This window comes from Macaca fascicularis, chromosome 13, assembly GCF_037993035.2.
Source record: "Macaca fascicularis isolate 582-1 chromosome 13, T2T-MFA8v1.1".
Taxonomy (NCBI): domain Eukaryota; kingdom Metazoa; phylum Chordata; class Mammalia; order Primates; family Cercopithecidae; genus Macaca; species Macaca fascicularis.
In genome coordinates, this window is record NC_088387.1 from 74340826 (window position 1) to 74368280 (window position 27455).

The 27455-nt window shown below is 45.8% G+C and overlaps 2 long non-coding RNA genes across 5 annotated transcripts in view; one reads left to right on the top strand and one right to left on the bottom strand.

Moving 5' to 3' along the window:
• The window catches only part of LOC123568385 (uncharacterized), a 29386-nt gene extending 14821 nt beyond the window's left edge, over positions 1-14565 (bottom strand). For all 3 annotated transcript variants that reach the window (XR_012422402.1, XR_006691706.3, XR_012422404.1), the window contains exons 1-2: positions 14489-14565; positions 3519-3595 (exon numbers count right to left, since the gene is read on the bottom strand). This is a non-coding gene — a long non-coding RNA (uncharacterized lncRNA). The remainder of the gene's footprint in view (positions 1-3518; positions 3596-14488) is intronic.
• Positions 14510-26679, top strand: LOC123568386 (uncharacterized). 2 transcript variants are annotated; one of them, XR_012422401.1, is made up of 3 exons: positions 14510-14649; positions 19825-19929; positions 26081-26679. It is a non-coding gene; the product is annotated as an uncharacterized lncRNA (long non-coding RNA). The 2 variants fall into 2 exon arrangements; XR_006691707.2 differs by having other exon boundaries at positions 19825-19959; positions 26081-26272.
• The last annotated feature ends 776 nt before the right edge of the window (positions 26680-27455 follow it).

The following is a 27455-nucleotide window of genomic DNA, read 5'->3' on the forward strand; positions in this document are numbered from 1 at the left end:
CCACTGTACTCCAGCCTGGATGACAGAGCAAGATTCCATCTCAAAAAAAAAAAAAAAAAAAAAATTAGCCAGGCATGGTGGCGGGTGCCTGTAGTCCCAGCTACTAGGAAGGGAGGCTGAGACAGGTGAATGGTGTGAACCCAGGAGGCAGAGCTTGCAGTGAGCCAAGATCGCGCCACCATACTCCAGCCTGGGGGACAGAGTGAGACTCCATCTCCAAAAAAAAAAAAAAAAAAAAGCCTATATGGCTAATCACTATTCTTGCTGCACTTAATGCAAATAATTGAGCCAAGTATAATAAAACTAAAATGTATTTTCAAATAAATTTGTCCTACTATGATTTGTCTTTGGTAGAAATGGGGGCCTAAAAACAGAGAAAAATTATGTTTCAGAAGAAAATCATAGTATACCTGTTATTAGATTCTAGCCCTGTGTGTTTGCATTTTTTATTATTTGCCTAAAATTTGGACTGAATCCTGAATTCTTTCCTGACCATAAACCTCTGAACTAAAGTTTTCAATTATTTCTCCATTTTTCTGACTTGGAATCACTAGAAATTAAAATTGCGCTTTTCTTGAGTCCCTGTTAACCAAAACTAGACAACTTAATATAAACTTTGGGAGAGGCCAGGCACGGTGGCTCATGCCTGTAATCCCAGCACTTTGGGAGGCCGAAGTGGGTGGATCACTTGAGGTCAGGAGTTCGAGACCAGCCTGGCCCACATGGCAAAACCCCATCTCTACTAATAATACAAAAATTAGCCAGGCATGGTGGCGTGCACCTGCAGTCCCAGCTACTGGAGAGTCTGAGGGACAAGAGTTGCTTGAATCTGGGAAGCGGAGGTTGCAGTGAGCTGAGATTGTACCACTGCTCTCCAGCCTCACACTGAAACTTGCAACAGACTGAAACTGTGTCTCAGAAAGCAAAAATAAAAACAACAACAACAGAAAACTTTGGGAAAAAGCACCAGAGCAACATATATATAAACAGCTTTCATACTTGCTGATGTATGAACTACTAGGAGAGCTCACTTGAACACCTTATTTGTCTTTGTTTTTGTGAGACAGAGTCTCACTCTGTAGCCCAGACTTAGTGCATTGGTGCGATCACAGCTCACTGCAGCCTCAAACTCTTGGGCTTAAGTGATCCTTCTACCTCAGCCTCCCTAGTAGCCGGGATTACAGGTGTGTGCTACCATGCCCGGCTATGTTTTTTGTATTTTTAGTAGAGACGGGGTTTCATCATGTTAGCCAGGCTGGTCTCAAATTCCTGGATGCAAATGATCCTCCTGCCTCGGCTTCCCAAAATGCTAGGGTTACAGCTGTGAGCCACTGCACTCGGCCTGAACACCTTATTAGAAATACAACCCAGAACAATCTGTCTGATCACCACTGCAATCTGTAGATGTTTTAGAGAACCTAGAAAAATAAGTTTATATACGATTCCATCTTTTTTTTTTTTTTTTTTTTTGAGACAGGGTCACGCTCCATTGCCGAGGCTGGAGTGCAGTGCCATGATCTCGGCTCACTGCAAGCTTTGCCTCCCGGGTTCAAGTCATTCTCCCGCCTCAGCCTCCCGAGTAGCTGGGACTACAGGCGCCCACCACCACGCCTGGCTAGTTTTTTGTATTTTTAGTAGAGACAGGGTTTCACTGTGTTAGCCAGGATGGTCTCGATCTCCTGACCTTGTGATCCGCCTGCCTCAGCCTCTCAAAGTGCTGGGATTACAGGCGTGAGCCACCACCCCCAGCCATACTATTCCATTCTTAACCTTGCTTTTCTTCTGTTTCCATAGAAATGCCTCTTATTAAAGATCCATTTGCCTGTGTCACATATAGAGGCCAAGCCCCCCAGCAATGCCACCTCCTAGAATGACACACAGCTATTCACAGGACTATAAGACTGACTCAAAGAGATATGGGACAGGGCCAGGCATGGTGGCTCACGCCTGTAATCTCAGCACTTTGAGAGGCCAAGACGGGCAGATCGCTTGAGTTCAGGAGTTCAAGACTAGCCTAGGCAGCAGGGGGAAACCTCACCTCTACAAAAAATACAAAAATTAGCTGGATGTGATGGCATGTCCCTGTAGTCCCAGCTATGTGGGAGGCTGATGTGGGAGGCTGGCTTGTTCGCATGTGACGGAGCCCGCAGTGAGCCAAGATTGTGCCACTGCCCTCCAGCCTGGGCAACAAAAGCAAAACCCTGTCGTAAAATAAATAAATACATAAGTAAATAATTAAAAAAACATTTCTTTGTTGCTGCTTATCCCAATTTGTCTTTCCCCTCCTTTGCCTCTCTATTATCTAACAACCTGTAATCCAAATCTCTCCAAAACTATCAACATGGCTTTTAGTTTCAAAGTGGGAGTTGAAGTAAATCAAAATATTTCACCCCAAAATATACTTCTCTGACATATTTTGAGATGACTATTCAGAGTGCCTGCAAACAGAAGTAGCCCTACAAAGCTGTCCTTTGTAGGGGATAGATTTGCGTTTGTAGAGAAAGTATGTATTGATACTGCCAGGCTTTCTCTGAAGCGTTCTCTTCTCTGGATCTAGAAAAGATTAACCAAGAGGCTGACACCTTTGACGTTCTGAAGGGAATGTTGCCATCCATTCTCTCTAAGGGCTGCTACCTGTGAGATTTCATCTATACAACATGACCATTTTTGCCAGCTTAGCCTCTTCTTCTACCTCTCTCATAACCTGTTTTGCTGCAATCCAAGCCCCTATTTTTTTTTTTTTTTTTTTTTTTGAGACACGGTCTCGCTCTGTCACCCAGGCTGGAATGCAGTGGTGTGATCACAGGTTATTGCAGCCTTGACCTCCTGGGCCCAAATGATTCTCTCATTTCAGTCTCCCAAGCATCTGGGGTCACAGTTGCATGCCACCACATCTGTCCATTTTTTTTTTTATTTTTTAAAGTTTTATTATTTATTTATTTATTTTGAGGTGGAGTTTCACTCTTGTTGCCCAGGCTGGAGCCCAGTGGCGTGATCTTGGCTCACTGCAACCTCCGCCTCCCGAGTTCAAGCGCTTCTCTTGTCTCAGCCTCCCGAATAGCTGGAGTTACAGGCGCCCGCCACCATGCCTAGCTAATTTTTGTATTTTTAGTAGAGATGGGGTTTCACCATGTCAGCTAGGCTGGTCTTGAACTCCTGACCTCAAGTGATCCACCCGCCTTGGCCTCCCAAAGTGCTGGGATTACAGGTGTGAGCTACTTGAGAGGCTGAGGTGGGGGAATCGCTTGAGCCTGGGAGGATGAGGCTGCAGTGAGCCGTAACTGCGCCACTGTACTCCAGCCTGGGCAACAGAGCAACACCGTCTAAAAAATAATACTATGTTTTTTGTTATCAGCATCCCAACTAATAACTCAAAAAGGGGGAGTGGAAATTATTATTTTTTCTCTCCTACAGTTCTGGTGAGGAGGATGGGACTGCCAGGACACCCTACTCAGTCTGGAGCCAGCACATAATGCCCTTGGAAAGCTGGCAAAAGCTGGCAAAGATAGAATCCTTACCATATCAGCTTTCTCACATCTCTCTGTCGTGCCCAGTCAAGAGTGGATGGTAAACATTTCTGGTAGTCACTTCCTTTCTAAATCAGATTAACAGGAGAGAAACACATTTGTAAGCATTAGTTCTTTGAAGTCTGAATTTTATAAATTTGGTGTTAGGGTACCCATTGGTTATTAATCCTTACCCTCCTGGAGAATGGCTATTGGTTTTCTGTCATCTTTTGTGTCCTGACAGTTTGGGTTGGCTGTCTGCCTGTTGGGGTTTGTGGGTTATTGAGCCTGCATGTGCAGGCAGCCAGTCATGTTTGAGGCTCTGAGAACATGGCCAGGTGGAAATGTGGGTTGCACCTTGTTTTTAGCTGGCATCCTGCTGACTATGGCCAACTCTTCAGTGGGCTGTCTAAATCTTCGGCTATCTTTGGGAGTAGCTCTGGATCTTGGGAAGACAATTTCTTTTGCAGTTTGGGGACACTTATTGTATCCAGGATTAAACCATAAAATGCTTCTTGATTTTTAAATCATAAAAGACTTATACTGATTTTGGTCTTGAGTCACTTCACAGATATACCATTGTTTTATATAAAAGGAAAAACTACTTTTACAGACCAGTTTTAAAACTCTTCAACAGCGTCAAGACTATTTACTGCATATCAGCTGAAACCTGATAATATTATTGAAATACTTTTTTTAAAGGCGCAATATGGGCAGAAGTTGGCCAGATTGCATAGCTGGGCTTGGTGGCGCGTGCCTGTAGTCCTAGCTTCTTGGGAGGATGAGGTGGGAGGAGAGCTTGAGCCCAGGAGTTTGAAGCTGCAGTGAGTCATGATTGCGCCACTGTACTCCAGCCTGGGCGACAGAGTGAGGCCCCATCTCAAAAGATATTTAAAGAATTAAAAACATTAAAAGCTCAAAATTCATGCCGTTTAAAGTGGTTCTTTAGGACACTAGTCAGCTATCTTCTCAGTTTCTTGGCTCTCTGAAATAAAATCGCTTTTCTTGCCCCAGCACTTTGTATCTTAACTTACTGGCTGATAGGTGGTGAGCAGTACAAGCTTTGGACTCAGCTATGTTAGCTGCAGTGCAAGCAGGGCACACGCAGATGAGACTCCATCCACCTCATGTAGCTTTCCCAAGCCTTGGAGGACTGACTTGTGTTGTTCCTTGCTGCCTCTCTGTAGGTAATAAATCTGCTCCATGTAACTTGTGTGTGTGTGTTCACCTTGCCAGCATCATACGAGTTGATAACCAGTGAGTGCATAGTGAAACTGCTTCACAGAAAGCTATGTGTCTATCTACATGTATGTAGGTATGTTATATATATGAACTATTTTTCTACCTCCAGATGATAATGCCAAAATTAATTTGTAAAAGAGCTCTGCTTAATTGGCTTAAAGAAAAATAAGTGGTTGCAAAAATTAAGTATTCCTAAAACTCTCAGAAATAGAGAAAGTAATCCAAATGTCTTTCAAGTTCACATCATCTGGGATAATCTTTGGTAAATAAAGCTAGTTGATATTTGATTTAATTAAGATAGGCGTATCTTCTGTCAATATTAAATATAATATAGACATACAACTTATTCGACCTAGGCTTACTAGTGAAGTAAGCTCCTGGTTTTTTTCTGTTTTTTTTTTTTTTTTTTTTTTTTTTTTGAGACAGATTCTCGCTCTGTTGCCCAGGCTGGAGTGCAGTGGTGCGATCTCAGCTCACTGCAACCTCCGTCTCCCGGGTTCAAGCGATTCTCTTGCCTCAGCTTCCTGAGTAGCTGGGATTATAGGCGCCCACCACCCTGCCTAGTTTTTGTATTTTTAGTAGAGACAAGGTTTTATCATGTTGGCCAGGCTGGTCTCAAACTCCTGACCTCACGTTATTGCCCCCACCCCTGCCCCCGCTTCCTCCACACACATCGGCCTCCCAAAGTGCTGGGATTATAGTGAGCCACGGCACGTGCCCATTCATTCTTCATTCAACAGGTAATCAGTAGCAGGAAATGGCCTAGACAGGGGGTGTCCAAGAGAGAGAACACAGTCATGGGTTCTTAGTTTCTGTTTCTGGTTAGGCTAATAAAGCCCCTTCTTCATCTCTCCTTTCTGCATTTCACTAGAGACAGAAACTAAAAATCATAGCTTCAGGTTGCTAAAAGTCTAAAACAAAACAAAACAGAACATGAACAACAAAATTAAGGTAGGTTGGATGAGTTGGCCTGCAGGGTGGAACTGGTGGGTGTACTGAGGAATGGAATGGGAAGTATGTGCTGGTTATTGGTGTTTTGCCTCCAGCTCCAAAGCCATTCTTTTTTGCCTGCTCTGTGAAAATGTATCTGGGCCTTTTAAGCATTTTTAAATTTTGTTCCTTTGCCATCTGGCACTACGTTGTCAGTAGAGGCCGGAAAGAGTGATTGCAGGAGGAAAAGGGTTTTGCTTCCTGGTTCCACTGCCCACTCTGCAGGCCCCTGCGGTGTGCGAGGCCTGCCCCAGCACCAGGCTTCTGCAGTGGATGGGGTTTCCCAGTGCCTCATGCCAGCAGCAAGGGTGGCTTCTCCAGCACAGCTCCTTCAGTGCTTGAAGCTTCTCCAGACTCCGGCAGCACACCTGGATTCCTCAGTATCTGTCTCTTGCAATGTGTAACCAGCAGCACCTAGTACAGTAGCTTTCCCCTGTATCCCCTTCTGATGCTTTTGTAGCAACGCGTCTGCACTGAGATACTTCTGAACAGCCTTCCTCCCAGCATCCCAAAAGACAGATTTCTAGCGTGTTCCACTGGCATGGCACCTCAGTGAGGTCTCTGATATTTAGTGAGTCATATCCATGCTTCTCCAGCAAGGCCTATATCTCAGCCCAGGGGAAAGTACTCCATCTCAGCCCTGGGGTGGTGGCTTTTTATATTTGCCACGCGCATCCATGTAAAGAAACCACCAAACAGGCTTTGTGTGAACGATAAAGCTTTTTAATCACCTGGGTGCAGGTGGGCTAAGTCCGAAAAGAGAGTCAGCAAAGGGAGTTGGGGGTGGAGCAGTTTTATAGGATTTGGGTAGGTAGTGGAAAATTATAGTCAAAGGGGGTTGTCTTGCAGGTGGGTGGGGGCAGCGGGGTGGGGGGGGAAGTGGGGGAGCTTGTGAGCCAGGAGAAGGAATTTACAAGTTAATATCATCAGTTAAGGCAGGAACCGGCCATTTTTCATTTCTTTTGTAATTCTTCAGTTGCCTCAGGCCATCTAGATGTATCCGTGCAGGCTTGGGCTCAGAGGCCTGACAATATTAATCTCCCATTATCACATCAATTATATCTGCTATTCCTATATTAATTTGAGTTATCTTTATTTCTTACTACCCAACCTCTGGTTACTCTGTCTAATTCCATGTTATGGTTAATAATTCTTTTTTTTTTTTTTGAGATGAAGTCTCACTCTTGTCCCCCAGGCTGGAGTGTAATGGCGTGATCTCGGCTCACTGCAACCTCCGCCTCTTGGATTCAAGCGATTCTCCTGCCTCAGCCTCCCGAGTAGCTGGGACTACAGACGACTGCCACCACGCCCGGCTAATTTTTGTATTTTTAGTAGAGACAGGATTTCACCATGTTTGCCAGGCTGGTCTCGAACTCCTGACCTCAGGTGATCCGCCCGCCTCAGCCTCCCAAAGTGCTGGGATTACAGGCGTGAGCCACCACACCCGGTCTATGGTTAATAATTCTTTATATTAAACTTTTTTCTATTTGAACTACTGTTTTTTATCTCTCTCTTGATGGGACTGAGACTGATACAATACATTTATTCATTCTGGCCAAAGACAAGAAGACATGGGTTTTGGATGGGTGTGGACTTATGCCCTGTAATCCCAGCACTTTGGGGAGCCAAGGTGGGATGTTTGCTTGAGCCCAGGAGTTCAAGACCATTAATTAATGAGTTAAATAAAAACTTTGACATCTGTTTGTTTTATATTTGTATGAGTATCATTTTACCTTTAAAAAAAAAATCTTTCAACAGTGACCAGCAATAGAATCCTGCAAAGAGAATGGCTTAATCATTTGGGGAGGACCATACAGAAGGGGAGGCAGGGCAACTTAGTGAGATCTTGCCTCTACAAAAAATTTTAAAATTAGCTGGGCATGATGGTGTGCACATGTAGTCCCAGCTACTCGGGAGGCTGAGGTGGGAGGATCACTTGAGCTCAGGAGGTTGAGGCTGCACTGAGCCATGATTGCACCACTGCACTCTAGTCTGGGTGACAGAGTGAGAGCCTGTCTTAAAGAAACAAACAAACAAACAAAACCAGGGGTCATGTGCCACAAGAGCTCATAGTCTAGTGGGTGGAGAAACAAGAAAACAGATAACAGTGTAAGGAAACACAAGGGGCTATAACTGAGATATGACTACAACCTATGGAGGTCCAGCAAGGGAGCTGAAGGAGCTGAGGTTTTCCCTTTTTTTTTTAAATAAAAAAAATTTTTTGGCCAGGTGCAGTGGTGCCAGTAATCCCAGCACTTTGAGAGGCCGAGACGGGCGGATCACCTGAGCTTAGGAGTTCAAGACCAGCCTGGCCAACATGGTGAAGCCCCATCTCTACTAAAAATACAAAAAATTATCTGGGCGTGGTGGTGGCAGGGGGTGGGGGGTGGGTAATGAGAGAGGAGAATCGCTTCAACTCGGGAGATGGAGATTGCAGTAAGCCGAGACTGTGCCACTGCACTCCAGCCTAGGTGACAAAGCAAGACTGTATCAAAAAAAAAAAAAAAATTAAATTTAGAGACAGGTTCTCACTATATTGCCCAGGCTGGTCTTGAACACCTGGGCTCAAGAGGTCCTCCAGCCTTAGCCTCCCAAAGTGTTGGAATTACAGGCGTGAGCCACTGCGGTGGCCCAAGGTTTTGCTCTCAATCTGCTCTTTTGACTACGGCAGCTGGAGAGCCCATGAGGAAAAGAACCAGAGACCAGTTTGGGACAGTGGTAGGAGCTTGATAATGTCCCGGTGGCCATGTGGTTTCTAGCCTATTTTCAACTGAAGGTGTCAGAAAAAACTGTGAAAGACTTTGGAACGGGCAGAAATTTCTGGGTGTCCTATGTCCTGTCCCAGGTACCCTTCCAGGTTCTGTGAGTGTTTCATTTTCTGACCTGAGAGTACTGCAGGTGATCCTTGTCCATAGAAATGCTAATGAACTTTGCCCAGTGGAATACATGCAGACATTGACCAATTTTGCTTGTTTTTGGAAATTCATTTTAGTATTCCATTTGCCTATGTGTATGTGTGTTCTTTGAATTCTCCTTTGAATCATTTGTAATATCCTACTGCTCCTCTCATTAGAGTTAAATAAAATCTTTGACACCTGTTTATTTTATGTTTATATGAGTACCATGATTTTACCTTTAAAAAATCTTTCAACAGTGACCAGCAATAGAACCCTCAAAAGAGAATGGCTTAATCATTTTGGGAGGACCATGCAGAAGGAGAGGCTGAGAGACCTGAGTGTGAAAGAAAATCCAAGAATGGGTTAAATACCAGAGGTCAGATTAATCTGAATATGCGTTCTTTAGTGAGCACCTACTGTAAACCCTGAACCCAATATAGGGAGGAGGCTGTGGCCCTGTGTGCACGGAGCCCAGGCCAGTGGCTCCGGACTCACACTGCAGGAGGCCAGCCCTTGAGCCTCCCATCCATGCTCTCCTCCTCCCAATGTCTGAGAGGGTCAGATGTGGGGTAACTGGAGCCTGTCAGTGGTGCTGGAAGAAGGACACCTCTGCCGGAAGCACCACTTTTCTTTCTTTCTTTTTTTCTTTCTTTCTTTTTTTTTTTTGAGACAGAGCCTCACTCTGTCCCCCAGGCTGGAGTGCAGTGGTGCGATCTCGGCTCACTGCAACATCTGCCTCCCAGATTCAAGCGATTCTCCTGCCTCAGCCCCTGAGTAGCTGGGACTACAGGTGCCCATCACCATGCCTGACTAATTTTTGTATTTTTAGTAGAGACCGGGTTTCTCCGTGTTGGCCAGGATTGTCTCCATCTCCTGACCTCGTGATCCGCTCCCCTCAGCCTCCCAGTGTGCTGGGATTACAGGCGTGAGCCACCGCGCCTGGCCAAATCTCCACTTTTCTAATAAAGAGGCCACTTTAATCTCAGAAACAAGATAGAGACAGTATGCTTGTCCAGAAAAGCTGTCCACAGGGACAGATTCCCCATTCCTGAGCAAGTTTGTTCTAATAAAAATAGAGGCAGCAATTATTGGACACATTAATTTCCCTAACGGATTCTCTTTGGTGTCAAGGCTGGGCCTTTGCTGCTCGGTCCCAGAGCTGGCACTCTAGTGGATGGTGCCAGGCTGACGTGGGTACTCTGGAGAGCTGATGGTGCTTGGGCAAGGCCAGGAGGTAGTGGGGGGGGATGCCCAGGGTCTTGCAGCCAGGGCGGGGCACCCAGTGGGCTTCCTCACATCATTTTTGGGCAGACAATCTTCTCCATGCAAGTTGAGCAATGCATTGAATCTCGCTGGCTTGGTTATTACCTTCCTTTTTTTTTTTTTTTTTTTTTGAGACGGAGTCTCGCTCTGCCGCCCAGGCTGGAGTGCAGTGGCCGGATCTCAGCTCACTGCAAGCTCCGCCTCCCGGGTTCACGCCATTCTCCTGCCTCAGCCTCCCGAGTAGTTGGGACTACAGGCGCCCGCCACCGCGCCCGGCTAGTTTTTTGTATTTTTTTAGTAGAGACGGGGTTTCACCGTGTTAGCCAGGATGGTCTCGATCTCCTGACCTCGTGATCCGCCCGTCTCGGCCTCCCAAAGTGCTGGGATTACAGGCTTGAGCCACCGCGCCCGGCCTGGCTAGTTTTTTTTGTATTTTTCAGTAGAGACGGGGTTTCACCGTGTTAGCCAGGATGGTCTCGATCTCCTGACCTCGTGATCCACCTGTCTCAGCCTCCCAAAGTGCTGGGATTACAGGCTTGAGCCACCGCGCCCGGCCCCGGTTATTACCTTCTTTTTGAGAGACTAAGTAAAGGGAAAAATACTTGTTCTTTTTCCTGAGCATAAAAGATATGTTCAGAGGGAAGAACTATTGGTACTCACCCCTACCACCAGGTAAATCTCAACTGAGATGGATTACCTATAGGTGAAGATAGGGTGAGAACCCAGGGGCTGTGGGGAATGGAGGGGAGGAGGGGAGGGTTGAACATTTTGGGATCTGGGATATCTCTACAAGAACTAGGCCATGTGAGGGGAGGTGGGCAGCCATAGAAGCCTGAAATTTCACTGAATCCAAAGTATATTTGCTGTTTATATAATTTTACATATGACATATAATTTTATATATATATAATTTAAAAAAGGAAAACTAAAAAAGGCAAATATATATATAAAAAAGAAAAACTAAAAAAGGCGAATATATATATATATTTGAAACCTCTAAATATGGCCAAGATTACTACCTGTCAGGCCTCTGAGTCAAAGCTAAGCCATTAATATCTATCCCCTGTGACCTGCACGTACACATCCAGATGGCCCGTTCCTGCCTTAACTGATGACATTCCACCACAAAAGAAGTGAAAATGGCCTGTTCCTGCCTTAACTGATGACATTACCTTGTGAAATTCCTTTTCCTGGCTCATCCTGGCTCAAAAGCTCCCCCACTGACCACCTTGTGACCCCCCCACCCCTGCCCGCCAGAGAACAACCTCCTTTGACTGTAATTTTCCTTTACCTACCCAAATCCTATAAAACGGCCCCACCCCTATCTCCCTTCCCTGACTCTTTTTGGAGTCAGCTCGCCTGCACCCAGATGATTAAAAAGCTTTATTGCTCACACAAAGCCTGTTTGGTGGTGTTTTCACACGGATGCTCATGAAATTTAGTGCTGTGACTCCGATCGGGGGACCTCCCTTGGGAGATCAATCCCCTGTCCTCCTGCTCTTTGTTCCGTGAGAAAGATCCACCTAACCTCAGATCCTCATACCAACCAGTCCAAGGAAGATCTCACCAATTTTAAATCCAGTAAGCGGCCTCTTTTTACTCTCTTCTCCAACCTCTCTCACTATCCCTCAACCTCTTTCTCCTTTCAATCTTGATGCCACACTTCAATCTTTGCCTTCTCTTAATTTTAGTTCCTTTCCTTTTCTGGTAGAGACAAAGGAGATGTGTTTTATCTGTGGACCCACACGTCCGGCGCCAGTCACTGACTCAGGAAGACAGTCTTCCCTTGGTGTTTAATCATGCGGGGACGCCTGCCTGATTATTCACCCACATTTCAGAGGTGTCTGACCATGCAGGGACGCCTGCCTTGGTCCTTCACCCTTAGCAGCAAGTACCGCTTTTCTGGGGGGTGGGGGGTGGCAAGAACCCCCGACCCCTTCTCTCCCTGTCTCTACCCCTTCCTGCTTTTCTGGGGGGGGGGGTAAGAACCCCCCTTCTCTCTGCTTTTCTCGGGGGCAACAACTTCCTGACCCCTTATCTTCACATCTCTGCCCCTTTCCCACTTTTCTGGAGGGCAAGAACCCCCCACCCTTTCTCTCCGTGTCTCTAGTCTCTCTTTTCTCTGGGTTTGCCTCCTTCACTATAGGCAACTGAAGGGGTGGCCTGCCCCTCCACACCTGTGGGCGTTTCTCGTTAGGTGGAACGAGAGACTTGAGAAAAGAAATGAGACACAGAGACAAAGTATAGAGAAAGAAAAAGTGGGCCCAGGGGACTGGCACTCAGCATACAGAGGACCCACGCCGGCACCAGTCTCTGAGTTCCCTCAGTATTTATTGATCATTATCTTTACCATCTTAGAAAAAGGGAAGTGGCAGGATAATAGGATCATCGTTGGGAGAAGGTCAGCAGTAAGACATACGAATAAAGATCTCTGTGACATGAATAAGTTTAAGGAAAAGTGCTGTGCCTTGATACGCATATGCAAACATCTCCATAAACATTTTCAGTGCATAAAGAGCAGTATTGCCGCTAGCACGTCCCACCTTCAGCCCTAAGGCAGTTTTCTCCTTTCTCAGTAAACAGAACACACAGTCGGGTTTTACACCGAGACATTCCATTGCCCAGGGACGAGCAGGAGACAGATGCTTTTCTCTATCTCAACTGCCAAGAGGCCTTCTTTCCTCTTATATTAATCCTCCTCAGCACAGACCCTTCACGGCTGTCAGGCTAGGGGACGATCAGGTCTTTCCCTTCTCACGAGGCCATATTTCAGACTATCACATGGAGAGCAACCTTGGACAATACCTAGCTTTCCTAGGCAGAGAGGTCTCTGCGACCTTTGGCAGTGTATGTGTCCCTGGGTACTTGAGATTAAGAGAATGGTAATGACTTTTCACAAGCATACTGCCTTCAGGCACTTGTTTAACAAAGCACACCCTGGCTGGGCACGGTGGCTGAAGCCTGTAATCCCAGCACTTTGGGAGGCCGAGATGGGCGGATCACGAGGTCAGCAGATCGAGACCATCCTGGCTAACCCGGTGAAACCCCGCCTCTACTAAAAAAAATACAAAAAACTAGCTGGGCGAGGTGGCGGGCACCTGTAGTCCCAGCTACTCGGGAGGCTGAGGCAGGAGAATGGCGTAAACCCGGGAGGCGGAGCTTGCAGTGAGCTGAGATCCGGCCACTGCACTCCAGCCTGGGCGACAGAGCGAGACTCCGTCTCAAAAAAAAAAAAAAAAAAAAAAACAAAGCACACCCTGCACAGCCCAAAATCAGTTAAACCTTGAGTCACCACAGCACGTGTCTCTTGCAAGGACAAGGTTGGGAGTAGGGTCACAGATTAACAGCATCTCAAACACAGAACAAAATGGAGTCTCTTATGTCTACTTCTTTCTGTATAGACACAGTAACAGGCTGATCTCTCTTTCTTTTCCCCATAGGCAACCTTCCATCCTCCATTCCTCCCTCTTCTCCCTTAGCCTGTGTTCTCAAAAGCTTAAAACCTCTTCAACTCACACCTGACCTAAAACCTAAATGCCTTATTTTCTTCTACAATGCTGCTTGACCCCAATACAAACTCGACAGTGGTTCCAAATAGCCAGAAAACAGCACTTTCGATTTTTCCATCCTACAAGATCTAAATAATTCTCGTCCTAAAATGGGCAAACGGTCTGAGGTGCCTGACATCCAGGCATTCTTTTACACATCAGTCCCTCCCTAGTCTCTGTTCCCAATGCAACTGGTCCCAAATCTTCCTTCTTTCCCTCCCACCTGTCCCCTCAGCCCCAACCCCAAGCGTTGCTGAGTCTTTCTAATCATCCTTTTTTACAGACCCATCTGACCTCTCCCCTCCTCGCCAGGCTGAGCTAGGTCCCAATTTTTCCTCAGCCTCCACTCCCAAACCCTATAATCCTTTTATCACCTCCCCTCCTCACACCTCGTCTGGCTTACAGTTTTGTTCTGCGACTAGCCCTCCCCAACCTGCCCAGGAATTTCCTCTTAAAAAGGTAGCTGGAGCAAAAGGCATAGTCAAGGTTAATGCTCCTTTTTCGTTATCTGACCTCTCCCAAATCAGTTAGCGTTTAGGCTCTTTTTCATCAAATATGAAAAACTCAGCCCAGTTCATGTCTTGTTTGGCAGCAACCCTGTGATGCTTTACAGCCCTATACCCTAAAAGGTCAAAGGGTATCTTATTCTCAGTATACATTTTATTACCCAATCCACTCCCGACATTAAATAAAACCCCCAAAATTAAATTCCGGTCCTCAAACCCCACAACAGGATTTAATTAACCTCGCCTTCAAGGTGTACAATAATAAAGTAGAGGTAGCCAAGTAGCAATGTATTTCTGAGTTGCAATTCCTTGCCTCCACTGTGAGAGAAACCCCAGTCACATCTCCAGCGCACAAGAACTTCTAAATGCCTGAACCGCAGCAGCCAGGCATTCCTCCAGGACCGCCTCCCACAGGAGCTTGCTACAATTGCCAGAAATCTGGCCACTAGGCCAAGGAATGTCCGAAGCCCAGGATTCCTCCTAGGCAGTGTCCCATCTGTGCGAGACCCCACTGAAAATCGGACTGTTCAACTCACCTGGCAGCCACTTCCAGGGCCCCTGGAACTCTGGCCCAAGGCTCTCTGACTGACTCCTTCCCAGATCTTCTTGGCTTAGCAGCTGAAGACTGACACTGCCTGATTGCCTCGGAAGCCTACAGGCCCATCACAGACGCTTTAGGTAACTCTCACAGTGGAAGGTAAGTCCGTCCCTTCTTAATCAATATGGAGGCTACCCACTCCACATTACCTTCTTTTCAAAGGCCTGTTTCCCTTGCCTCCATAACTGTTGTGGGTATTGATGGCCAAGTTTCTAAACCTCTTAAAACTCCCCAACTCTGGTGCCAACTTGGACAACATTCTTTAATGCCCCCCCTTTTAGTTATCCCCACCTGCCCAGTTCCCTTATTAGGCTGAGACATTTTAACTAAATTATGTTTCCTTGACTATTCCTAAGCTACAGCCACACCTCATTGCTGCCTTTTCCCCCAGTTCAAAGCCTCCTTTGCATCCTCCCCTTGTATCTCCCCACCTTAACCCACAAGTATAGGATACCTCTTCTCCCTCGGCAACCGATCATTCACCACTTACCATCTCATTAAAACTTAATCACCCTTACCCCGCTCAACGCCAATATCCCATCCCACAGCACGCTTTAAAAGGATTAAAGCCTGTTATCACTCACCTGCTACAGCATGGCCTTTTAAAGCCTGTAAACCCCCCTTACGATTCCCCCATTTTACCTGTCCTAAAACCAGAAAAGGCTTACAGGTTAGTTCAGGATCTGCGCCTTATCGACCAAATTGTTTTGCCTATCCACCCCATGGTGCCAAACCCATATACTCTCCTATCCTCCATACCTCCCTCCACAACCCGTTATTCTGTTCTGGATCTCAAACATACTTTCTTTACTATTCCTTTGCACCCTTCATCCCAGCCTCTCTTCGTTTTCACTTGGACTGACCCTGACACCCATCAGGCTCAGTAAATTACCTGGCCTGTACTGCCGCAAGGCTTCACAGACAGCCCCCATTACTTCAGTCAAGCCCAAATTTCTTCCTCATCTGTTACCTATCTCGGCATAATTCTCATGAAAACACACGTGCTCTCCCTGCTGATTGTGTCAGGCTCATGTCCCAAACCCCAATTCCTTCTACAAAGCAACTCCTTTCCTTCCTACACATGGTTAGTGCGGTCAGAATTCTTACACAAGAGCCAGGACTGTGCCCTGTAGCCTTTTTATCCAAACAACTTGACCTTACTGTTTTAGCCTGCTAACCCTCATGTCTGCGTGTGGCGGCCACCACCGCCCTAATACTTTTAGAGGCCCTCAAAATCACAAACTATGCTCAACTCACTCTCTACAGTTCTCATAACTTCCAAAATCTGTTTTCTTCCCCCCACCAATGCTCAAGACAACGCTTATGCTGATAAGGTAGCTAAAAAAGCAGCCATCAAAAGGCATCAGATCACATTGCTCAGGACAATGCTTATGCTAATAAGCTAGCTAAAAAAGCAGCTAGCCGTTCCAACTTCTATCCCTCATGGCAGTTTTTCTCCTTCACATTGGTCACTCCCACCTACTCCCCTGCTGAAACTTCACCTATCAATCTCTTCCCACACAAGGCAAATGGTTTTTAGACCAAGGAAAATATCTCCTTCCAGCCTCACAGGCCCATTCTATTCTGTCGTCATTTCATAACCTCTTGCATGTAGGTTACAAGCCACTAGCCCGGCTCTTAGAACCTCTCATTTCCTTTCCATCGTGGAGTGGAAATCTATCCTCAAGGAAATCATTTCTCAGTGTTCCATCTGCTATTCTACTACTCCTCAGGAATTTCTCAGGCCCCCTCCCTTCCCTACACATCAAGCTTGGGTTTTGCCCCTGCCCAGGACTGGCAAATTGACTTAACTCATATGCCTCCAGTCAGGAAACTAAAATACCTCTTGGTCTAGGCAGACACTTTCACTGGATAGAGGCCTTTCCCACAAGGTCTGAGAAGGCCACCACAGTCATTTCTTCCCTTCTGTCAGACATAATTCCTCAGTTTGGCCTTCCCACCTCTATACAGTCCGATAGCAGACTGGCCTTTATTAGTCAAATCACCCAAGCAGTTTTTCTGGCTCTTGGTATTCAGTGAAACCTTCATATCCTTTACCGTCCTCAATCTTCAGGAAAGGTAGAACGGACTAATGGTCTTTTGAAAACACACCTCACCAAGCTCAGTCACCAACTTAAAAAGGACTAGACAATACTTTTACCACTTTCCCTTCTTAGAATGCAGGCCTGTCCTCGGAATGCTACAGGTTATATCCCATTTGAGCTCCTGCGTGGACACTCCTTTTTATTAGGTCCCAGTCTCATTCCAGACACCAGCCCAACTTGGACTGCACCCCAAAAACTTAGAGCCTAAAAACTCACCAACCCAGCAAGTAATTACGCTGAACCCCCTTAGGCTCTCTCTAATTCGATGTCCTAGTTCCTCCTAATTCTTAGTCCTTTAATACCTGTTTTTTCTCCTTCTCTTACTTAGACCTTGTGTCTTCAGTTTAGTTTTTCAATTCATACAAAACTGCATCCAGGCCATCACCAATCATTATATACGACAAATGATCCTTCTAAGAACCCCACAATATCGCCTCTTACCACAAAATCTTCCTTCAGCTTAATCTCTCCCACTCTAGGTTGCCACGCCACCCCTAATCCTGCTTGAAGCAGCCCCGAGAAACATCATCCATTATCTCTCCATACCACCCCCCAAAAATTTTCATCGCCCCAACACTTCAACACTATTTTGTTTTATTATTCTTATTAATATAAGAAGACAGGAATATCAGGCCTCTGAGTCAAAGCTAAGCCATCGTATGCCCTGTGACCTGCAGTACACATCCATATGGCCGGTTGCTGCCTTAACTGATGACATTCCACCACAATAGAAAATGGTCTGTTCCTGACTTAACTGATGACATCACCTTGTGAAATTCCTTTTCCTGGCTCATCCTGGCTCAAAAGCTCTCCCACTGAGCACCTTGTGACCCCCCCACCCCTGCCCACCAGAGAACGACCCCCTTTGACTGTAATTTTCCTTTACCTACCCAAATCCTATAAAACGGCCCCACCCCATCTCCCTTCCTTGACTCTCTCTTCAGACTCAGCCCACCTGCACCCAGGTGATTAAAAAGCTTTATTGCTCACACAAAGCCTGTTTGGTGGTCTCTTCACACGGATGTGCATGAAACTACCTTTACTGTTTTTGTTGTTTGGGGGTTTTTAAATGCTTTTTCTTTAGGGGTCTTCTTTTTCTATTCACTACTTGTACTTTTAAAGATTATTTTATTAAGTTGAATATGCCTTTCTTTGGTTTTGCTATTTACTATTAAGGGCTCAGATTCTGTGAAGTAGCATAGTAACCTAAAGATTTGGGTGTTGCAGAAGTGCATGTGATTTATGTATACGATAAAAGATAACCCCAAAGCTTTCCATTTACTGTTCTATAGGGCATTAACATATACATAATATATAAGCAATCTTATTCTAATGTTTCTTTATTAAATTGCCTGTAAATACTCAACTTCTCAAATGCTGCTTTTAAGTAAACTTCATAATTTGAGATTATAGATTCACGTGCACTTATAAGAAATAATAGGGAGAGATCCTGTGTATCCTTTACTCAGTTTCCTCTAACAATAACATCTTACACAACTGTAATGCGTCATCACAACCAGGTTTGACCTTGATACAGTCAAGATGCAGAGCAAGTTCATGACTACGGGGATCCCTTGTCTTGTCCTTTTACAGCCTTACTCACTTCCCTTCCCTCCACCTTAACAAAGACTCTCTACTTGACCAAACTTTAGTCAGGCTCCTCTTTTTTTTTTTTTCTGAGATGGAGTCTCGCTTTGGCTTTGTCACCCAGGCTGGAGTGCAATGGCGCGATCTCAGCTCACTGCAACCTCCTCCTCCCGGGTTCAAGCGATTCTCCTGCCTTTTCCTCCTGAGTGGCTGGGACTACAAGCACGCGCCACCATGCCCAGCTAATATTTTGTATTTTTAGTAGAGATGGGGTTTCACCGTGTTGGCCAGGCTGGTCTTGAACTCCAGAGCTCAGGTGATCTGCCCGCCTTGGCGTCCCAAAATGCTGGGATTACAGGCATGAGCCACTGTGCTTGGCCTAATCAGGGTCTCCTGAGCTGTCTTCTCAACTAGTCTTCAACCATTGGGCTTCCCTGTCCATCTTTGCCTTGCCCAGTTTTAGCAAGAATCCTGCTAAGTTGGTTTAGCCAGAACCCCTACCCTCCATATCTGACCACATTTCTCATTCTCCATCACTCTCCAGGTGACATCTGGTCACCCTGGTCCATCTCCATCAAGAATCCTGTTAGGTCTTTTTAATCAGAATACCCCTTGACTCTTTTTTTTTTTTTTTCCGAGACAGAGTTTCCCTCTTGTCACCCAGGCTGGAGTGCAGCGGCGCAATCTTGGTTCACCGCAACCTCCGTCTCTGGAGTTCAAGCGATTCTCTGCCTCAGCCTCCGGAGTAGCTGGGATTACAGGTGCCTGCCACCACGTCTGGCTAATTTTTGTACTTTTAGTAGAGACAGGGTTTCATAATCTTGGCCAAGCTGGTCTTGAACTCCTGACCTCATGATCCACCTGCCTCGGCCTCCCAAAGTACTGGGATTACAGGCGTGAGCCGCTGCGCCCAGCCCGAACCACAGTAAATTTTCACAATTGCTGCTCAGGGAACGTCAGACCTGGAGCTGGGAGATGCATCCACTGCTTCCTTCAGAAAGCCCTAAGAGACCTCTAAGGACATATGCATTCAGATGGCCCCAATCTCAGGAGCAAGGATCACTACTTTGCAACTAAAGTAAATGAAACCCAGTTGGGCACAGTGGCTCACATCTGTAATACCAGCACTTTGGGAGGCCAAGGTGGGTGGATTACCTGAGGTCAGGAGTTTGAGACTAGCCTGGCCAACATGGTGAAACCCCATCTCTACTAAAAATACAAAAAATTAACCAAGTGTGATGGTAGACATCTGTAATCCCAGCTACTCAGGAGGCTGAGGCAGGAGAATTGCTTGAACCCAGGAGGTGGAGGTTGCAGTGAGCCGAGATCATGCCACTGCATTCCAGCCTGAGCGAAAGAGCAAGACTCTGTCTCAAAAACTAAATAAATAAAGTAAATGAAACCCAATGAATTGAGCCCTCACCCTAGAGTAGATAACATATGGAACTAGAAAAGAGGAAAATGCATATTTTAGCGTCCAACTTACTTCCTCTATGATGTGTTCCCAGACCACTGTAGACCTACAGGGATTAAATCATTTTTGTTTATCAATTTAACAAATGTTGTCTGCCTTTCTTCTAAGTGCCAAGGACTATGCTATCATGGAAAAGAAGATAGTCACTCACCCCCAGGACCAACCATTGTGGATGAATGGGCACCCAACAATGTTATCATCACCACAATGGCTGTGAGTTACCAGACACTTACTGTAAACCAGGTACTTTGCTAAGGTGTTAAGTACATTCTTTGGTTATCTTCAAAATACCCAAAGAATATGGAAATTAAGTATAACCAAGATATTCTGATTTGTAATTTTGGGAAAAAAAATAAGGACACTTCTCTTTTAATATTCAAACTGATATTTCAGAGTTCTCCTCAAGATCCCACCCTTTTGCGATGAGTTCCACAGCCCACTCAGTCCCAGGGGTCAGTCCTCACAGAGAAGGGCAGCTTGCTGCTGTCCCTCCCATACAGGGTCACCAGTGAAAGTGTTCCATCTTGCCTGGTCAGACCCTTCTCCTTTGATGGCTGAGGTTCTGAAGTGCAGCCGGCTCTATAGGCAGTCACTTTATGGGTCTCTCTCCTCAGTGTCATGCTCACCTAAGTAGCCAGATGCTACTATAGACTAGACTCCTGGTGTTTGCTTATACGAACATACATGAACATGCATGTATGTACATACCTTTCCATTTCACCAAGAAAACTGAAGCAAGAACATCTTCAGATTCTCTCATCACCTCAGTTACCTACCTGCATCAGTGCCATGACCTCTGTCTTCCTGGCTATTACTGTAGATGAACTGTCTCTGTTTCCACAAAGTTAATCTTCCCTTTCCACTTGTGCCTGAGACCCTGCTCTGCCCATCAATTCAAGAACTCAGCAATTGTTCCTCCTCCCTACATCAGCATACTTTCCTCTCTACTGGATCACTCTCCATAACATACAAATATTATGAAAATAATATTTTCTAACAAATATTATAAATATAATTTCTCAGCTAAAAAAGTTGCTTTTCTCTCTTGATCCATATACCCCTTCAACTGCTACCCCCTTTCTCTCATCGATTTCTCTCCGTCCATTTTCTTTTGAACCTTCCAATCAGGTTTATACCCCCTCCAATGAATTTTGAGCTTGCCAATGCCCTCAACGTTGCTAAGTTTCAGTTAGTTCTCAGGTTGCATCTTCCTTGACATATCAGGAGTATTCGATGAAGAGCATTTTTTTTTTTTTGAGACAGGGTCTTGCTCTGTCACCCAGGCTGAAGTGCAGTGGCATGATCTCAGCTCACGGAAACTTTCACCTCCCAGGTTCAAGAGATTCTCATGTCTCAGCCTCCCCAGAAGCTGGGATTATAGGCACCTGCCACCATGCCTGGCTAATTTTTGTATTTTTAATAGAAACCAGGTTTCACCATATTGACTAGGCTGGTCTCGAACTCCTGAACTCAGATGATCCTCCTGCCTCATCCTCCCAAAGTGCTGGGATTACAGGTGTGAGCCACTGCAACAAAGAAGTTTAATAGGATTACAATGTTTTCAATGCAAGGCTGGCTTAAGAGTTACAGTGAATTAACTAGTTAGTTACAGTATGATTTCCCTCACTATGGCTTGTTTGCTTTCTTTCTTTTTTTTTTTTTTAACACCTGGTTTTCATTTTCTTTCCAACTCAAAAGGGTATATTTAACATTCCATCTTAAAATAATGTGATAGCTATGACGTCTTTGTGTGAGAAAGGTAAGGACATTAATTGATAATGAAAGTCAACCAAAAAAAAAAAAAAGGAAGAAAGAAAGGAAAAGAAAAGAAAGTCAACAGTCAGAGGGAAGGGGTCTTCCCTGGCACCCTTCAGCCATTTATAGCATTTTACAAAACACTGTAGGCAAGGACGAAGGCTTAATCCATAATCAGGGAAAATGAAGATTACAACTGCCTAGGTTATAGCTGCCTGTCATGGCACTCAGGCTCGTAATCATTTTTAAAGCTCACAATAATTTATTTTTCCAACAGCTTAGAGTTTGAATTTCTTATTTTCTCATGACTGGGGTCTGGGAAGGGTTGTGTGCACTGAACAACTCCAAAGGAAGGGGCTCTCTTTTCATCATCAACCATGAGAATGGCGCCCCCTGGAGTGGTGCAATATAAGGGCCTTATATTGATCTCTCTGCTGATTTCTGCCATTAGGATCATCAAACACTCTTTACCTACCCAGAATCTAACACTCACCAAGCAACCTCTGGTGACCATTTGGCTTTCCACATGCTTGTCTCACCTGTCAGTCTTTGTGAGCTTGGCTATGTGAGATGTTCTGTAGAGACTGATCACTTCTGGGTACATAAGCAATGAATTTCGGGCCTAGGAAATGAAGCACCAGGTGGAGATGTGATGTCCTCCCAAAAGTCTTGCCCCCTTTGCACCCTTTCCCTGGGTGACTTCTCTCAGCTAGAATTGCTTGCCTCCTTCAAACTGACAACAGATTCAACGGTTCCTGGAGGAAAATCTCACAAGTTTCATGCTGTTAGATAATCCATCAGTGTTCAGTGAGTCCTCATCAGGTTGAGTCCGGCACTGGCATGGTGTGGGAGAAATGGGAATGGGTGGCACAGAGGAAAGAGGGGACACCTCCCTGCCCTCCAGGAGCTCCAGCAGGGAAGGCATTGCTCCTGGCAGACCAGGAGTCACATGTCAGCCTCTGGGGAGGAGATGGGGGTTGGAGGAGAGGATAATAAAGGCAGAGAATATTATTTGTGATAAATGAGATAGTAAGAGTTACCATGGCTTGAATTCTTACTATATGTCACAGACACTAAATGCTCTATGTGAATTTTTCATTTGATGTTCAGAACAAAACCGTTTTTCAGATAAGTAAATAAGGTCCTGAGAGGCTGAGTAATGTGCCCAAGATCACATAGTAAGTAAGGGAGGGAGAAGAACTTGAAACCCAAGCATCCTTAGTACCTCTCAGAGAAGGAGAAAGTCTCAGAACACCTGCTTTTCTCCTCTTTGTATAAAACAACGCTTCGTGCCATCTGAAGGTGCGAGGAATGTTATGAAAAGTATTGGAAATTGGTGCTAGGATTTTCCACATCTTTTCAGATGTAATTAGTTATGAAATTAGCTTTCTCAAGATACCAAAACCCCCTCCCCCTTTCCATACTCCACTGCAACCACATACCCTGCTTTTCCCACTATCCACTGGGTGTAGGAAGAGCTTGATGGAATTTCTAGGAAGGTGACACCCTAGGTCAGGACTCACTCTGAGACACTGCAGGTGATTGGGGTACCCTGGGATGCTCTGAATGAGAGACTGAAACACCTGCTCAAAGGGCTGCAGTACAAAGTCATTTCTTTCTTTCTTTTTTTTTTTTTTTGAGACAAATTCTCACACTGTTGCCCAGGCTCAAGTGATTCTCCCATCTCAGCCTCCAAGTAGCTGGGACCATGGGTGCACACCACCACACCCAGCTAATTTTTTGTATTTTTTTGTAGAGACAGGGTTTCACCATGTTGCCCAGGCTGGTCTTGTACTTCTGGGTTCAAGCAATCCTCCTGTCTTGACCTCCCAAAGTCCTGGGACTACAGGCATGAGCTAATGCACCTGGCCTGAAGTCATTTCTTGGAGTTAAGGCCATGGTTCTCAACCTAGGCAAGAGTCAAGGTGGGAATGGAGGGGATGTTGCCAATGTCCACTGAAGAATGACAAGGTTCATAAATTTGGAAAGGAGAGCTTTGTTTCTCATAAAGAGCTGCAGCTTGCAGGGTGGCCATTCTGATGCACTGGGGGGTGTAGCCTCTGGCCAGAAGCCAGAAACAGGCACTTTAAGGGAGAGGTAAAAGGGAGCAGAAATTTATTATGAGCAGGGTGGTCGAATATACATATTTAATAAGCTACAAGAGGAGTGATGAACATTTATGAATGGAGAAACCTGCACATGCATAACTGAGCTTCATGCCCCTTCATGGGTCACATGTACAAAAAATGGTAGGGTTAGCATGATCTCAGGGTGGAGTTTTCCATTTTGTAATGTCAAAAGGTGAAGCAGAGGACACAAAAATCCTGTATGCAGTGTCCATAGATGGCCAACACCTCTTTGTGGTCAGTGGTCTCTTATCAGGAAGGAATTCTGGCCCATTGCGTGGAAACTGCAAAAGAGAGGGCAGTCATGTGGCTGGCTGAAATAAGCAGTGGAGTGAGTCTTTCAAAAGGGCTGGTTTCTGTTGAACCCTTAGGGAAGAAAGCCTAATGGCAGTTAGTGAGGGAGGGGGTGTAATGAGGCGTGTCCAACCCCCCAGGCTGCCATGGCCAGGAACTCAGTTTTCAAGGTTTCTCTGCCATCTCCTTGGCCAAGAGAGGGTCCCTTCATTCAGTTGGGGGGCTGAGGATTTTATTTTTATTTCTCACCAGATAGATACTTTCAGTATTCCATAAAGCCTAAATGAAATCTTAACATTCCCTGAGATGAGGCTGTCTTGCAAACTGAAGCCTCAGTCTCTTTACTTGGAGCCGGAATTACATCACCTGTGTAACAACCTTGTTCATTTCATACTCACCTGAAGCTGGCTTGGTGACTAGAATGGCTTCTAGGTAACAAAAACTTGGAAGCAAATTGATTATTAGAAAAAAATCCAGTTTGCCTTCTAGATAAAATCTTCCCAGGCGTCCTTGATGGGAAAAGGCTGGGAATGGTGCTCAGGGTAGTGACCTGCAGGTCCCTGGGTGGAGAACAGCAACCCTATCCCACCCTCCTTCCTTCTTTGCCATCCGCCCTCACTGCCTCCCCGCAACTGAATAGAACCAGCTACCAGGCATCCTTGGCCAGGGTCCAGAGCACATTCATTGACCTCAGGGAAAAAACTCTGTCTTTTTCCCCCAGTCATTCACCTACAAATCCCCAGTGCAAGGCCATCAGAGTGCATTGATGTAGTTCACATGAAAACAATAACACTCGTTTGTTTTGCACTTCAAGGTGCAGAAAATCCTTGGTAGCTGGGCCTGGGGGCCTGGGCATCTCAGGAGAGTGAAGACGTTCTCTTGACTCTGGTATTGGGCATTCCAGGGGTTTATCAGATAATTGATATCAGGGAGGATTCTGGGAAGCAGGAGGGAGGACAGGACATGAACTCCCCTCCAGACAGTTCTGCCATGTGTCCAGCTAGGCTCAGCTGCCGGAGGGGTTTAGGTCTAGTTCCTGGCCCCTCTGGTGCAGAGTGAAGTGAGATGAAAGGGAAGAAGGTGTTGCTCAACAAGGAAGAGCCCAGCTCTGGCCAGGCCTTGGCCACATGCTAAGGAAGGAGATGGGCTCCTGCCCTTGCCAGTTCCTTCAGTCTGGTCTGGGATTTGGATATTTGGGATGACAATCCCATATCTTGAGTACTAGATGTGACTGGTTAAGACTGAGGCTTTAATCATTTTAAGAAATGGGCTTTTCCTGTCTGTGTGGTGATAAAGGGTGGCAAGAGAGATTCAAACTGAAACATGGTACATTTAAGTTAAACACAGGGATGTGCTCTCTCCAGGGGCCATTCAAAATAGTCCAGATTCTCCTGGCTTAGAAGGACCAGCACACGTCTCAATGGAATGGTCAAAGTCTTCCTACAATCTGGCCCTACTAACCCTCTGCAATCTGGGCCTCTAAGCCAGGCTCACTTCTTATTCTGCCTCACTCTAGAATGTTCACTGTTTTGGTCCCTGATTATCTATATCCTACTCATCTGGAGGCTAAGTTATGTGCCCTCTTCCAAGAAGCTCTTTTTTTTTTTGAGATGGGGGTCCCACTCTGTCACCCAGGCTGGAGTGCAGCGACACAATCATGGCTCACTGCAGCCTCAATCTTCTGGGCTCCAGTGATCCTCCCTCCTCAACCTCCTGAGTAGCTGGGACTGAAATCATATACCACCATGCCTAGCTAACTTAAAAAAATTTTTTTTGTAGAGATGGAGTTTCACTATGTTGTCCAGGCTGGTCTTGAAATCCTGGCCTCAAGTGTTCCTCCCACCTCAGCCTCCCAGAGTGTTGGGATTACAGGGATGAGCCGTCATGCCTGGCGTCCAAGAAGCTTTTAACAGCAGATACTGTTGGTTATCTGTTAGGCAACCACTCCCCATATCAGTTCAGATTATGTTCAACAATAGTTCAGATGAGAGTAACAACAACAACAACAACACAGCAAACAGTGATGGCATAAACCAATGAGAAATTATGTCCCTATCTCTCTCCCAAGAAGTCGGGAGGTGGGCAGTCCGGGGCTGATAGAGTGCTCCATGGTGCCAGGTGCTCAGGATCCTTCTCGCTCTGGCACCTGTCATCTTTAGGTGTGGTCTAAGATGGTTTTCATGTTCCAGGGAATAGGCCAGAGGGAGAGGACATCGAGAAAGGTCGAAGAAGATGAGCTGGCAGCCTGTAAAGCAGGCTCTGGGAGTGGCTCTCAACTATTCTGTTCACACCTCATTGGTCAGAAGTTGGTCCATCACTTCCCCCTCGCTGCAAGGGAGGCTGGGAAGTACAATCTCCATCATACAAGAAGCACTGTCAACTAAAGGATGATGTTTCACCTTCTTTGAGTATCTTTGTACAGGTATGTTATTAATGTGTGTCCAAAAGCGCATGAGATTCCTAGAAATCTGCTGTTTCAGTATATATCGTCAGTCATAATTCTAATGTTAAATTGTTGTATGTTACAGAAATAGCCAAATTCCCTCATCAATTGCATGATTATTATTATGAATTTTTATCATATCTTCAACCATGGGCATTTGAAATCTTGTTGTCCACAGTTGAATAGACAACAAGGTTTATTCGGATGCTTTTTTTTTTTCCTGAAAACTCTTTACAAATCCTAAAGTATTGCTTCTTCAAGGAGGTTCATGGAAAGGATGGAAAGAATGTTGACAAATACAGGTTTCTGACAACTTTGAGATCCTATCATTAGACTGGGTAAAAATTTCCAGAATGCTAGTGAAAAAAAATCCACAAAACTGGACTCATAAAGCTTACACTAGGCCGGGCGCGGTGGCTCAAGCCTGTAATCCCAGCACTTTGGGAGGCCGAGGCGGGCGGATCACAAGGTCAGGAGATCGAGACCACAGTGAAACCCCGTCTCTACTAAAAATACAAAAAATTAGCCGGGCGCGGTGGCGGGCGCCTGTAGTCCCAGCTACTCGGGAGGCTGAGGCAGGAGAATGGCGTGAACCGAGGAGGCGGAGCTTGCAGTGAGCCGAGATCGCGCCACTGCACTCCAGCCTGGGCAACAGCGTGAGACTCCGTCTCACAAAAAAAAAAAAAAAAAAAAAAAAAAAAAAAGCTTACACTAACCTAACCACAAATAGAACAAAAATTAATTACATGCAGCTGAGCACAGTGGCTCATGCCTGTAACCCCAGCTCTTTGGCAGGCCCAGCTAGGAGGATCATTTGAACTCAGGTATTCAAGACCAACCTGGGCAACATAGTGAGACCCTGTCTCTATTTAAAACAAGATAAAGGCCGGGCATGGTGCCTGTAATTCAGCACTTTGGGAGGCCGAGGTGGGCAGATCATGAGGTTTGAGACCAGGCTAGCTGACATGGTGAAACCCCGTCTCTACTAAAAATACAAAACTTAGCTGGGTGTGGTGGTGGCAGGCGCCTGTAATCCCAGCTACTTGGGAGGCTGAGGCAGGAGAATTGCTTGAACTCAGGAGGCAGAGGTTGCAGTGAGCCGAGATCGCACTACTGCACTC